Genomic DNA, 13,782 nt, shown 5'->3' with positions numbered 1-13,782 from the left:
CAAGGAAAAGCAATGTCATAGAAGCCAGTAGATGTGATCAGCTTCATATAGTAATTACCCCCTTATCCACAGAGGATACATACCAAGACCCCCTGTGCCTGTCTGAAACCACACACAATGCCAAACTCTCTGTATTTTCATATATAGATAGCTTTTCATTTAAGGAAGCACTTTCTGACTTCTCTTTGGCATATACAAATTTTCAGCATCACTACTCTTCCTCACCCAGTGGGTGACTTGAAACATAAGCACTAAAATCCTGTGACAGTCGATCTGATCACCGAGGTGGCTACTAAGTGACTGAAGGAGGGAAGAGTATATAGCATGGAGACACAGGACAAAGGGATGATCCCAGGTGGGAGAGAGCTGGACAGCGTGAGTTTCCTTATGCTACGCAGAGAAAGGCACAATTTAGAATGTATGAATTGTTCTTTTCTGGAATTTTCCATTTAACATTTTCAGACTGTGATTGACCACAGGTAACTAAAATTGCGGAAAGCAGAACCAGAGATAAAGGGGGACTACTGTGCTGCTCTGATATTGAGGTCATAGACAAGTCCATTAGATTTTGTCAACGTGACCTTTATAAGAGCAATTTCAAGAGTGATGAGACTATAAGCAGAATGGAATAAATGGCACAAAACTGAAGTCTGGAATATAATCTAACAAAGAAATGTCTTTGTTTTCTGCAGTAGTTAGACTGCAAATGTCGAAATATCTTTCTTCAATATGACACCTCTTTTTGTACTCACCTGTACATCGGATTTGAAAAATGAGTAAGAAAAGAAATTAAAAACATGTGAGAGGAAAACAGGGGTGTTAAAAAGAAAGGGAAAGGGACCGCTAAATAGTTACATTCTCAGAACTTGAGCAAATGAAAATAACTCTCCTACTTTCTCTTTTTCTCCAGCGAAGCACTTAAATACTTCATATCGCAACTCTGCATTCGCAGACAGAGAAGTGACCTCATCCTCTTAAGCAAATTTAGTTGTGAGAATTCCTTTAATGTTCATGTTAGTCTTTCCACAATTCAAGGAAAGAAAAGCGTTTAAAAGCTAGCGATCTGTATTAGAATGTATATATACTTATTTTTTAAAAATCACAGAATGTCGCTATATAGCTGTGGCTTCATCTGTGCTTCCAGAATGGCAATTGCATTGTGTGAATATTTAAAAGTAAGTCATTCTGCTTGCTTAGTCCAAAATGTATAAATCTTTTTGAGATAAAATGTTAAATGGATTCAAACTCGATAGATTTAGACATATGTTTCTAATGGATTACTTAACCTAATCTCATTAGTGGAACTCCTCAATATTGTCTGAATCATGACCACGTGCATCTATTGTATGTCAAAGAAATCCCCAGCCCCACTTTTACCACCCCCTATACCTAAGTGCCGGTTCCACACAGTCCCAAATACTTGGCATTGTGTACAAGAGCCCCAAGGACCTTTCTAGTTTTATGTCCTGTCACTACACATGTTACACTTTATAGCGCTCACCGTCCCTTATTTCTATCAGCAGCTATAAAGCACAGCTTTCTTTACTGCAACATGTGCCACATAGCCTCACTCATAAAATGCTCCACAACAAAACCAAATAAAATGAAAAGGTTTATAGATTTTATTTTTTTAATTTTTAAATTATAATCGACGTTCAGTATTATTTTATATTAGTTTTAAGTGTACGGCACAGTGGTTAGACATTTATATAATTTATGAAGTCATGCACCCAATAGTTCTAGTACCTACCTGGCACTATACATAGTTATTACAGTATTATTGTCTATGTTTCCTATGCTGTACTTTACATCCCCATGACTATTTTATAACTACCAATCTGTACTACTTAATCCCTTCCCCTTCCTCACCCAGTCCTCCAAGCCCCCTCCTATCTGGTAACCATAAGCTTGTTCTCTATATCTGTGAGTCTGTTTCTATTTTGTTTGGTTTGTTTGTTTTATTCTTTAGGTTCCATATATAAGTGAGATCATATGGTATTTGTATCTCTGACTTATTTCACTTAGCATAATACTCTCTAGGTCTATCCATGTTGTCACAAATGATAAGATTTCATTTTTTATGGCTAAGTAATATTCCATTCTATATATGTATCACAACTTCTTTATCCAGTCATCTGTTGGTGGGCACTTAGGTTGCTTCCATATCTTGGCTACTATAAATATTGCTGCAGTGAAAATAGGGGTGCATATGTCTTTTTGAATTAGTGTTTCGGATTTCTTCATATAAATATCCAGAAGTAGAATTGCTAGATCACAAGGTAGTTCTATTTTTTTAATTTCTTGAGGAACTTTGGAAGAGAAATGCCACCTATTATTTTTTCTATGTAAATTGACGCTGCATATCAGCAAATACAGTTTCCAAAAGCTCAAATTAATATTACCCCAAAATTTGACACTATGAATGTTTTTAAGTACCCCTTAACTCTGGAAAATGCTGATTATGCAGTGCTCCACCCAAAAATATAGATAGCAGTTATCTCATACATCAATATTTTAATTATCAAATGTCACCGAAAACAAGTCTTTTCAAGATTCCTTTTAAATGAATTATCAGAAAGAGTTCTTTTGTGAGATCACAAATGTATGCCAACAGGATAATTTTTTTTATAGTAAGGAATGTATTTGAGAATGTCAAATATAGTCTATGGCCATGCCACCCTCAACACGCCTGATTTCGTCTGATCTCAGAAGCTAAGCAGGGTCAGGCCTGGTTAGTACTTGGATGGGAGACCACCTAGGAAGACCAGGTGCTGCAAGGCGTTTAAAAAAAAAAAAAAAAGCCAAATACAGATTCAGAAAATGGGCTATTTTGCAAATAACCTACTGAAGTAGTGAGTATGTACTCTAGAGCACTGTGTTAGAGGATGCTGAAAAGGGGTTAAGGTGATGGGAGGACATTGATGTTAGAGTTGGCTTTGAAGCATTTCAATAAGATTATTTCATTAAATGTGAATGGAATAAAGAAATGTTTCAAAATATATACGATATTTAAATATGTTTTTACATGATTATATGCATATGTGTGTCCGTCTCATTGGAATGATGGGGGATTAATTCATATTTGCACTTATACAGTGTATCTCAATATGTGCTGCCTTTGGGAAGTCCTCTCTGAACTCCTTTCTTCTTCCTTGTCTCTCTACTGGGATCTCTGAGTTTTACATTTCTCTTTTTTCCCATCCAGATCTTTAGGTTTTATTGTCTTCAGACTTACCCACTGGAGGACAAACAGGGTATCTCACTGGACTGTTTATTTCTAGGAATTGTTACAGTGCCAGACATAATGCTCAATACATGTTGTTAAATTAATTAATAATATTACTTTTCAAATTAACTAATTGATTAACTCCAGATTTCACTTTTTTCTTTTGTTTCAAATCAGAATGAATGCATACATAATGTATTCAGCAAGTCAGTTCACATGATAAAGACTTTGAAATTCCTAAGATGAAAGGTAGCATAAAACAGTCTCATAAATGAAAATAATCACTTATCCCATAAACTTTCACTATTTCTTTTGATGCATCTTAGTTTCAGAGAAATAATATCAGTGAGATTTTTTTTATATACCAGTGAAACTGAGCCTGTGAAGGTTATAAAAATATATTTTTCCATTTCTATAAAAATATTTTTTCTACAAACTCGGTTTTCTTTGTGTACATATTATATTCTTTCAGATCCTCAGTAGAAATCATGCTATGCCATTGCTAAACCCTTGCAAATTTATTGTTTTCTATAACCAATTTAGGAAATGTCAGAATAATTAATTACTAAAAATTGGTCAAGGTTAAAAAAAACCTGTTAGCCCTTTCACTCTGTCAATTTATACATTATAAAGGTTACGATAAGATTTTAGCAGTGAAAAGTGCTCTAGTAACTGCACTAACCCAATAATTTATGTTATTTATGAGCTTGATTCAGGCACTGAATTTAGTGACTATAAAAGGGAAAATAAAGCTTTGGAGAAATATTGTAAAAGATATATTCAGAGTCTGTATAAACCAACCAGGTATAAAACACTTTAAATATTTAAACTTTTGTAATATAACCAGCTCTATTATCTAAATCATGATTATAAAAGTGAATACTTGGGTTCAAATAAGAAATCTACTAAAAAATCTATAATTCCTTGGGTAAGTTGGAAAAGCAAGTAACAAAGCAAATTCCATAAACTTCACCATATTTTTTATTTAGATGCTCAATTTTACAAAAGATATAATTTTACTGCTTAAGCACAACTCTGCTAGGTTTAATGTCTTTATTGACTAATACTTTGTATAACCCTAGGAACTTTGCATCGATATTCAAATTATTTTATTTCAGTTCATAAAAAATCTATAATATTTTAAGGTATATATATATTTTTTACTAATAATTGATTTATACTTTAATTTAGACTGTTAGATTCTCTTGAGAACGATAATTGAAAACAATTAATATTCTTAGCTCTTAGCTAAGAATTAGGAAATAAATACACTGAAGTTTCTATCAGAAGTTAATTAAATTTAGTGATGCTTCTTAGAAACATATAAAAAAGAGTTGAGAAATCTCATTTTAATTACTTCCTCTCACTCTTCCGTGATGATTCGATCATTTGTTACAAAACTACATTTCCAACTTTAAGTCATTAAGTTTTGACATAAATTATTAAAATTTGTATTGTTTTGTGATATTTCCCCTTGTTACTGGTATTAAAGAATGGGTGGGGTTGCTCCTTTGCCCCTCACTCCTCTGAAACTATCATTTTATTCTTTTGTAAATTTGTCTATCTTTTTGTGTATTATGCAAGCCACATTTAATAAGTTGCCCTGACACCTGGTCTACGCTCTTCCCAAAATGAAACAAAACAAAAAATACCGTGTGTTACCAACAGATTTTACTATCGACTTCCTTAGACACATTCACTTGACATTTGAGACTTTGTGAAGAAAGAAAAAAATTGTGTTCCATAATTACATGTTAATAAGCCCTTAGTATTTCTTTTCTATTTATGTAAAATAGGCTTAAAATTGTAGACATCTAACTGAAGGACGGGTCTTCAGCATTCAGTAGTGCAGCAGCTCCCCCTATAGGAGATTTAGAACTAAGTGTGTTGATCTGCTATTCCAGAAAAGGCAAAGCAGGTTTTTTTCTAAGCACCTTAAGTGTTTGATTGTTTTATTCAGTTATTCATTGATTTATTTTTTTTAGCAACATATATCTTTAAAGTGATTTTCTTTTAAGGCGGCGGGAGAAAGGGAGGAAGAGGAGGAGGAAGAAGAGAAGGAGAGTGTAGAGGGGAGAGAATGGCAATAGCGTGAGTTGACTGATGCCAAAAAGTTTTAAGAAATATTTCATGTACGTAGTCCATAACAAGAGGAATATAAATAAAAAGTAAGATCTTTGAAATATACTCTTGTTTACCTGTTTCTGTCTAGTTTTCTTTTATTAGTCAAAATTGTATGTAAGTGTACATGGACAACAGGCAAGCTACAGTTTCATCTACATACATGTTCAGTCCAAGAGGCTATAAATGTAGTGATGGTAGATACTTATTACTTCAATTCTCTTATGAATGAATTTAGATATCAGAGTATTTTTGGTAAATCTAACTTACATCTATTTGACCAATAAGAAAATGAAATTGTGAAGTATAGAAAAGTTTAAATCAACCCAAATAACCACCTTTAGAAATAGATTACATCCCAAGCTTACATACATGAGATGAAAACTTTGAAATTACTTCCAAGTAATATTATTGGACAAAATTAATTGTGTAACTAGCATGTGTTATTATTCGACATGATGGCAATAAAATATCAATGATATCTCTTCTTCATATGAGTCAGTAATTCTGAAATCTTGTGTGGCCATCTTACGATTTTGGTAAATAGTGTAAAAGCCCAGCTCGGTTCAGTACAGCATAGTCCATATTATCATTAATTTCCAATGACTGAGGTTCTAATGAATGAAGATTGTTGTGTAATAATATGTTGCATTCCACAAAGCAATTGTACTTTACCAGAGAAATTAAATATTTTTAAAAAGTGCTGGTAATCTGAATTATATATTCAGCCTCTTAACCTAGTCCCAGCACCTTATGAATACCTATGCATGACATCATTTCAGAATTTCCTCAATTCAGGTACCAATTAGTCTCTCTTTCATTATAATAAGTGGTGATTTAGTCTCAATTCACTTTGAGGATGTAGTTCAATAAGTAGGTTTAAAAATTTGTATGCACCAATTGAAGTCAGTTTTCCTTGATATGTCTGTGTAATGATCACTGTCTGCCCTTTATTTGCAAACATCCATGTCAGTGATGAGACATGAAAGGTGATGTACAATATCTGTGGTGGTTTTTTCAACCTCTCCTCTTAGTTGTGTATATGTGTGTGGATATGGGTTGACATATATTTCTTTATGGTCAAACATGTTGCCTTTAGAAAACCTTCTCAATAGGCTTTGCTAAGAGAAACAATGCAGTGATACTTAAATTATATAAGACTACACTTTATAAAACATTTCTGCCAAGGTAACAGTAGTGACAGTGGAGAATGGCCATGTTTTCCTTGCAGCAACAGATCATTACACAGGGAAGGAGCTTACCACCAGCCTGAAATATTGTTGACATCTCGTGTCTAATCATAAAAACTTTGTGTTCAATAATATATCTATATGTGTTAATTTAAAAGAACTTTTTTGCAACTGCGTGATTTTTCTCCCCTCCTCCCCCCCAAGATTTCAAACAGAATAAACACTCACAGGAGATGCATCATACTTACCTTGAGCTTTGTGTTCACTTGGCACTCCCTGAGATGTGTCTGTGGGGCCCCAATTTGAGAATTGTGGGGAAATTAATTCCTCTTGTATAAGCCTCACTTTTAGAATGACTTTGTGAAGTCCTCCATATTCTATTCTTAGAAATTGCATATTCTGAAATACATAGCAAAACCTTTGCCTTTAAAAAGGAAGTTTGGCTGAATAGCTTTACAATATGCTTCCATATTTTCTTATTACTTGCTATATATTGCAGCAGGATGATCCAGTATCATTCATGAAATCATTAACTCCTTTCATAAAGTAGGGGTGGGGGACAAAAGTATTCTATTAAAATGCCTCCATTGTAGAACAGTGACAAAGTGTTCTCCTGCCAGACCTTTTCAGAAAACCCTTTGCCAAAAATTAATTAAAATTAATTAAATTTTAATCATTAAAAACTTTAGGTCCTTTCCTCACTTAAGCTCAATGGCATAAATAAAGGAAAGATTAGATAATTATAGGACACGTAGGCTCTGAAAACTATTCCACAATCACACAGGAAGAAATAAATACAGGCTATGTTTCATCAACCATACTGAAACATAAATGGTCATATCCTTAGAATTGCACACTAGGAGTAAGATGGGAGACTTGGAAACTTTCCACGTTTTCTCAAAACAGACTGTTTTCACCAAGATTTTTAGTCAAGTACACATGAAACAAATACCCGAAGAAAGCAATTAAATTAAGCATATGTAAATAAACCGGGCAGTAACTTGGATTTAAAACCAACAAAAAGTCAAGTTTCCATTCCCCAAAGCATGCAGTTACACAGATGGGGATAATAGCAGGAAAGGGACTAAGTACAGAGTGAAGCAATTTGAACATATGGTGTTCTTAAAAGTTCATATGAATTGGAGAGCAGGGAACATTTGGATTGTGAAGGAGACTAACAGATCACCACCATAATTGGCTGGCTAATGGGGATATCTTTGAACAAAGAAACTGTGATCATTATACCCACAGGATATTGTGCATGATAAACAAATAATTTTGTAATATATGGAGATGACATTTTCTTTTTTTTAAAATGATATATTTTATTTTTCAATTATAGTTGACATACAATCTCATATTAGTTTCAGGTGATTAGAGATCTCTATAATGCACAAAGTGATCACCTCAATAAATCTAGTTCCCCACTGTCCCCATACATATTTATTATAGCATTATGACTATATTCCTTATGCTATACTGTATATCTCCATGACTATTCTGTAACTACCAATTTGTACTTTTTCACTGACTCCTCAATCGCCTCCCATCTAGTAGCCTTCATATATTCTCTATATCTATGAGTTTTCATTTGTTGTTGTTTATTTTGTTCTTTAGATTCCACATGTACATTAAGTCATATGACATTTATCTTTCTCTATCTGATTTGTTCTATTCAGCACAGTACCCTTTAGGTCCATCATACAATATCTTTTCCATCCCTTTACATTTAGTCTGTGTGTGTCTTTTAGTCTGAAGTGGTCTTTTGATAGGGAGCCTGTGTAAGGGTCTTGTTTTCTTATAATTCAGCCACCCTATCTTTTGATTTGGTGCACTTAATTCTTTTTCATTTGAAGTACTCATTGATAGATATGTAGTTATTGCCATTCTTTGTTCATATTTGTGATAAATATTCTTCTTCTTAAAGAAGTCCCTCCAATATTTCCTGTAATACTGGCTTGGTGGTGATGAACTCCTTTAGCTTTTTCTTATCTGGGAAGCTCTTTATCTATCCTTGAACTCTAAATGGTAGCTTTGTTGGATAATGTAATCTTGGTTGTTGATCCTGGGTTTTTATCAATTTGAATATTTTGTGTCAAGCCCTTCTGTTCTGCAAAGTTCCTTTGAGAAATGGGCTGCCAGTCTTATGGGAGTTCCCTTGTAAGTAAATAATTGCTTTTCTCGTGCTGCTTTTAAGATTCTTGTTTTGTATTTAACTTTTGGAATTTTAATTATGGTGTGCGTTGGCGTGGGCCTCTTTGGGTTCATTTTTGGGGGGATTCTCTGTGCTTCCTTGGATTGTGTGTCTAGTTCTTCACCGGGTTAGAGAGATTTTCCATCGTTATTTCTTCAGATAGGTTTTCAGCTTCTTGCTCTCTCTCTTTTGCTTGTGGTGCCCTATGATGTGTATGTTGTTGCACTTGACATTGTCCAAGAGGCTCCTTCAATTATCATCATTTTTTAGGATTCTTTTTACTTGTCACTTTTCTGATTGGGTGTCCTCCACTATCTCAGTCATCTAGTTTGATGACATATCGGCTTTGGCAGCACAGTGTCCACATGCTGGGAGTAGAGAGGGCTCAACCACGGATCAATGGATACCACCAGCACTTCTGCCCAGGAGGAAGCTGCCCCTCTGGCCCTCACCTGGAAGTCCTAAAACTCAGTATCCCTCTGTATGTTTCTGTGCTCCCTGCCCCCACCCTCAAGCAGCCACCCCAACGCGGGAGCTCAGAGTCTTCACCATGTAAGTCTGGTCATGGTCGTGGCCCCTTTAAGAGAAAAGTCTGCAGCTGCTGGCTGCAACTGCTTTTGCCTATGTCACGCTCAGCCCATGTGGGACCGGGCAGCCTCATGTCTCTGGCCCTTCCTACTGTTGCAGGGGGATTTCTTATTTCTCTCCCTAGGTAGGGCTCCTGTTAATTCAGACCTCAGGCAACTCTGATTGCTGTTTGCTTCATGGTTTCATCACAATTATGGTATGGTCACAAGAACAAAGCGTCTATGCTCTATGCCATCTTGACCAGTCAATGGCTGTTCTTTTTTTTTTTTTTTTTCTTTTAAAAGAAGGAAAATAGAGTAAGTCCCTGGAACCTCTTATAATAGAAGACATTATCATTTGGTGATGAGAAATTGAGTCACAGTAAACCTCATCTTATGGTGACTAGACACTACCAGAAAGAAGATTCTGAACAGAAAGAAGCTTGTGGGTTGCCAGAAAGAAAACTGGGTTATATACAACATATTTTGCTTTACTATGCACGTTCCAAGTTCACCACTACATACAAGTGCAAATCGAGGTGAAGCTAGTTAGTATTAGATGGCTCTTTACACTGTTCACAGTTCTCCAGATGTAGGGATCTCATTTAAGCCTTTAAAATATCCTTACAGTGAAGATAATCTTGCCGAAATTATGAAGACAAAACAACTGAGATTTAAAGAGAAATTAATGTACCTCGAGACTCTCATCTAATAACTCCGAAACATGGTTTTGACTCAAAACTCTTCCAAGCCTGCCCTTTTCCGCTATATCCTTGTCCTTAATTTGTTCGTGTGCCACCCATGATCACTTATCAGTCACATGCACATGACTTTTACCTTATTAAAATGCTTTTTCACCACAACGAAACATGGCCTTAGGATCCTTCTTAAGTGTGTCCAGCAGTCACTACTGCTGTAATTGGCAATTTATGCTACATTAAATTAATGTATCAAGTTGGAAGAAAGCAAAAAGACGTTTTCAGACAATGATATGTGGTTTTAAAGGAAAAAAAAAAACTTAGGCACCAGGTAGAAGTTTACAAGTGTAATTTCTTCTAGTTTCTTTTATGTTACTTAAATGTTTGCTTTTCATTTATTACAATTCAGTCAGTACCGGCGTGTCTTCTATTTTCTTTCTTATTTGCATCCAACTCTTTTGAGATTCCTTGTTTTTAAGCCCGGTGTCGTTACTGCTGGGGTGATGTGAAATCTGGCGTCACCCCAGCAGCATGGGGGAGGATCGTGGTCCTGTAGTGTTGTGTCTTGTTTGTTGTCCCTCAGTTCTTCCCTGTAGACACAGCAAAGAATTACAGGTTGATGAGATTTAGAAGATGATTTATTGAAAGTATATTTTATTAGGAGATGGGTGGTGTTAGGTAATGCTACAGCCCTGTGGAATTTGGGAGGTGAAGAGATAAGATTGTAGGTCCCAAGGGAGGAGCAGGTTTTCAGCAAAGAGAGTTGTGACAATGCAGAAATGGGAAAGTCTGTTTGTATTTGGGCCTGATTGGAGGTCATAGATCATCCCTATGTGAGGTCACCTTAACTGATACTCGGCTGCTATATAACACTTTGCCTATTGCACATGTGCTTACCCAGAACTCAGTCTTTGATGAACTTCCATGCATAGTCATGATATTATAATGATGGTATAACGAGGCTGAGGAGGTAGGCAGGTTAGGGTAGTATTTTCTGCGCAGGCGTTTGTAGCTTGGTTAGCCAGCAGCTTTTATGGCCTTTGTGCCCTAGGATTTGGGGTAATTTATAACCCTAAAAGGGAGGTGTTTCTGGGAGCTCCTTAAGGAAGGTCTTCAAGGGAGGTTTCTATGATTTCAGAGCTAGGCCTTCACTCCTGTCCCTCATGCCTGACTAATAACAGTGTCAACTTATATTGGCTTAGGTGATTCCTCTGCTTAGAGAAAAAATTACCACAAAGGTCATAAAGCTAAAGCTTCAGAGACTGTCATTTAAATGGGCTTCTCTCTGGGACCTGGGTTTTTGGATGTTATGATATGTAGGAACTTTTCTAAATTTGTAACTGTTTATTCCTTTTCTCATTCTAATGTTTATTTTTATATTTAAGTTTGTATTTGTTACTGAAGATAAAAATTTCATAAGACTCCCCAGATTGTATAAGCCTCAAGTCCTACAAAACCTGAATACCCCTTTCTCCTCTAGCAATAAAACAATCACCTTAAAATGTACGTGATTTATTTTGAAAGCCCACTTTCTATATTTTTGAATCTTTTTCCATTTAAATTTTGTAATGTCCGATTAGAAAAATTCTGTTCTACTATGGCAGCTAAAATTATTTTGGAGTATACTTTGCATTTATTCTTGTTAACTATTATTGACAGAGATAATATCAATATTAAGGAAAATATTACTTTTTTGATAGGGGAATAAAATAAGATTAAAAGGATCTGGACATACCATTTAAAATAATGAAACTATTTATGAAACATACTCTAATCCTTAACTGTACATACTGAATTGAGATTGATTTGTTTGTATATTTACTATTTTTTTTTTATTTTCTTCATGAATATATAAGCCCTGTGGGTCAAGGGGACCCAGAGTATCTTCGCCACTTAGAACAATGCTTGGCATATGGTAAATGTGAAATATATATGTGATCATTGAGTGAATGACTGAATAAATGAATGGCATGTGCTAAGAATCCCCAAATATACTGATAACTGGAAGTCACTGCCAAAAAAAGGGACCTGATTGATCAAGCTGAGTCTTCCAGAAGTATTCACGCATTTACAAAATTATACTAATTTTTACTCAACACTCATCATTTCTATACACCAAGCTTCAGCCAGATGTTATTTAAAGTATCTGAATTATAGACCCTTGAAAGCTGGGGTTTGTAATGGAAATGCTGACAGCCACTTAACCAGATAATAACACCAGTTCACTTGGTGTGTATATATAGTGTCACTGCTAATATGGCTGTGCCATCTGTTCTATCTGAGAGTTGCAAAAGATTTGAGCTTCGAACTACTGGTTTAAAAAAAAAAAACTGCTATGTAAATTGGATCCTAAAAGGTGAAGGAATGGAATGACACTTTAATGCTTTAATTACATTGCTCTGGTGACTGCCTAAGCACAAATGGTACACCATGAAAGAGATGATTGGAAAACGGCATGTCACCTTGAAACCCATCAGGCATTTCTGTTTACAATTCTGTTTCTGCTAGGCAAAGTAGGAGAACATTTTGCAATCCATATGATTTTTTTTTTTAACAACCTAATAGTACAGGTGTGGGGTCAACAATGTATGGTGAAAATATATTTTTTTTAGGTGCCTAAAATGGCTGTGCCTCTGCCGACTCTTGAAGAGAAAGGTCAAAGAACTCCAGATGGTCATCATGGATTCTCTAATGGCTTTCTCTAATTACTGACACTTTACAGTGTTTTTTCCCTCCAGACTGTAGGCTTTACAGGTGCCAGAAATTAATTCTTAACACCTGTGTTACCAGAGGCTGGCAAGCCTGGGAGAAATTCCCAAGTGCCTTGCAGCCAAATGCCTGAAAGATTTGTTTCTTTACTCTCCCAACCTCTTAGCTGTTTGACAACAGAAAAAAATAAGAGAAATACACATACTGGGAAACCTCAGGGATCACAAGGCAAGAATTCCCATTTTCTTACAAGAGCTGTTGAGTATCAGATGGACATAGACTTCTGCTACAATAGCAATGCTCATCCAACTGAGTTGACCAATCTATGTAGCTGTAGGTGAGAAACTCATTTTAAGTGAGCACTTCTAGTGGCTCCTCACAATCTTTTTATAGTTTTCTGGGCAGCCTAAACTTGATCTTCGGTAAAAGCTTCTCCATTTCCTGCTACAGGCTTCTACTCTGTTCTTTACTGCATCTTCCTCACAATTTTGTAAGAACCAGTGTCGTGACAAGTGTTCCAGTGTCTTGTTCTCCTTTACCTTTCATTCATTTCTCAATTTACAGATCTTTACTCTGAAAATTGCAAGGAAGAGAAAATAAAGGCAGAAAGAAACAGATGAAGGGAAGAGTTCCACAATTTTGAGAAATGTGCCATTTTTGAACATTTTATTATGATTCAGAAAGTGCTTATGAAACTCAAAGCACTTTTATAGCATATTAATGTCTGTGGTAGAAATAGGAAAAATGTTATATATAGTGCGAATTAAAATATAAATTAAGGAAATTATAGAAAATATGTTGTCTCGTCATTCATTAGGTTATTCATCCATCAAATAAATACCTATTTCACATTTACTATGTGCTGGTCCCTGTTCTAAATCTTGGAGATACTTTGGAGAACAGTGTTCTTTCTATTCTAAGGGATTATATATTTGTGAAGACAGAAAATCAACAAATAAATATACAAACAAATGAAGCTCAAGCCAATATATACAGTTAAAGATTAGGATATATTTCATAAAGTATTTTTAGTATTTTAAGTAGTGTTTCTTGATCCTTCTAAACTGACTTTCATCCC

The 13,782-nt window shown here is 35.3% G+C and overlaps 1 pseudogene; it reads left to right on the top strand.

The window, feature by feature from the left end:
* The first annotated feature begins 2,661 nt into the window (after positions 1 to 2,661).
* On the top strand, positions 2,662 to 2,780 carry LOC118608333 (annotated as a pseudogene).
* The last annotated feature ends 11,002 nt before the right edge of the window (positions 2,781 to 13,782 follow it).

The sequence above is a fragment of the Rousettus aegyptiacus genome, unplaced genomic scaffold (assembly GCF_014176215.1).
Source record: "Rousettus aegyptiacus isolate mRouAeg1 unplaced genomic scaffold, mRouAeg1.p scaffold_m13_p_9, whole genome shotgun sequence".
Lineage (NCBI taxonomy): Eukaryota > Metazoa > Chordata > Mammalia > Chiroptera > Pteropodidae > Rousettus > Rousettus aegyptiacus.
Note: the sequence above shows the minus strand (reverse complement) of the source record. Positions and strands in the feature narration are given on the sequence as shown.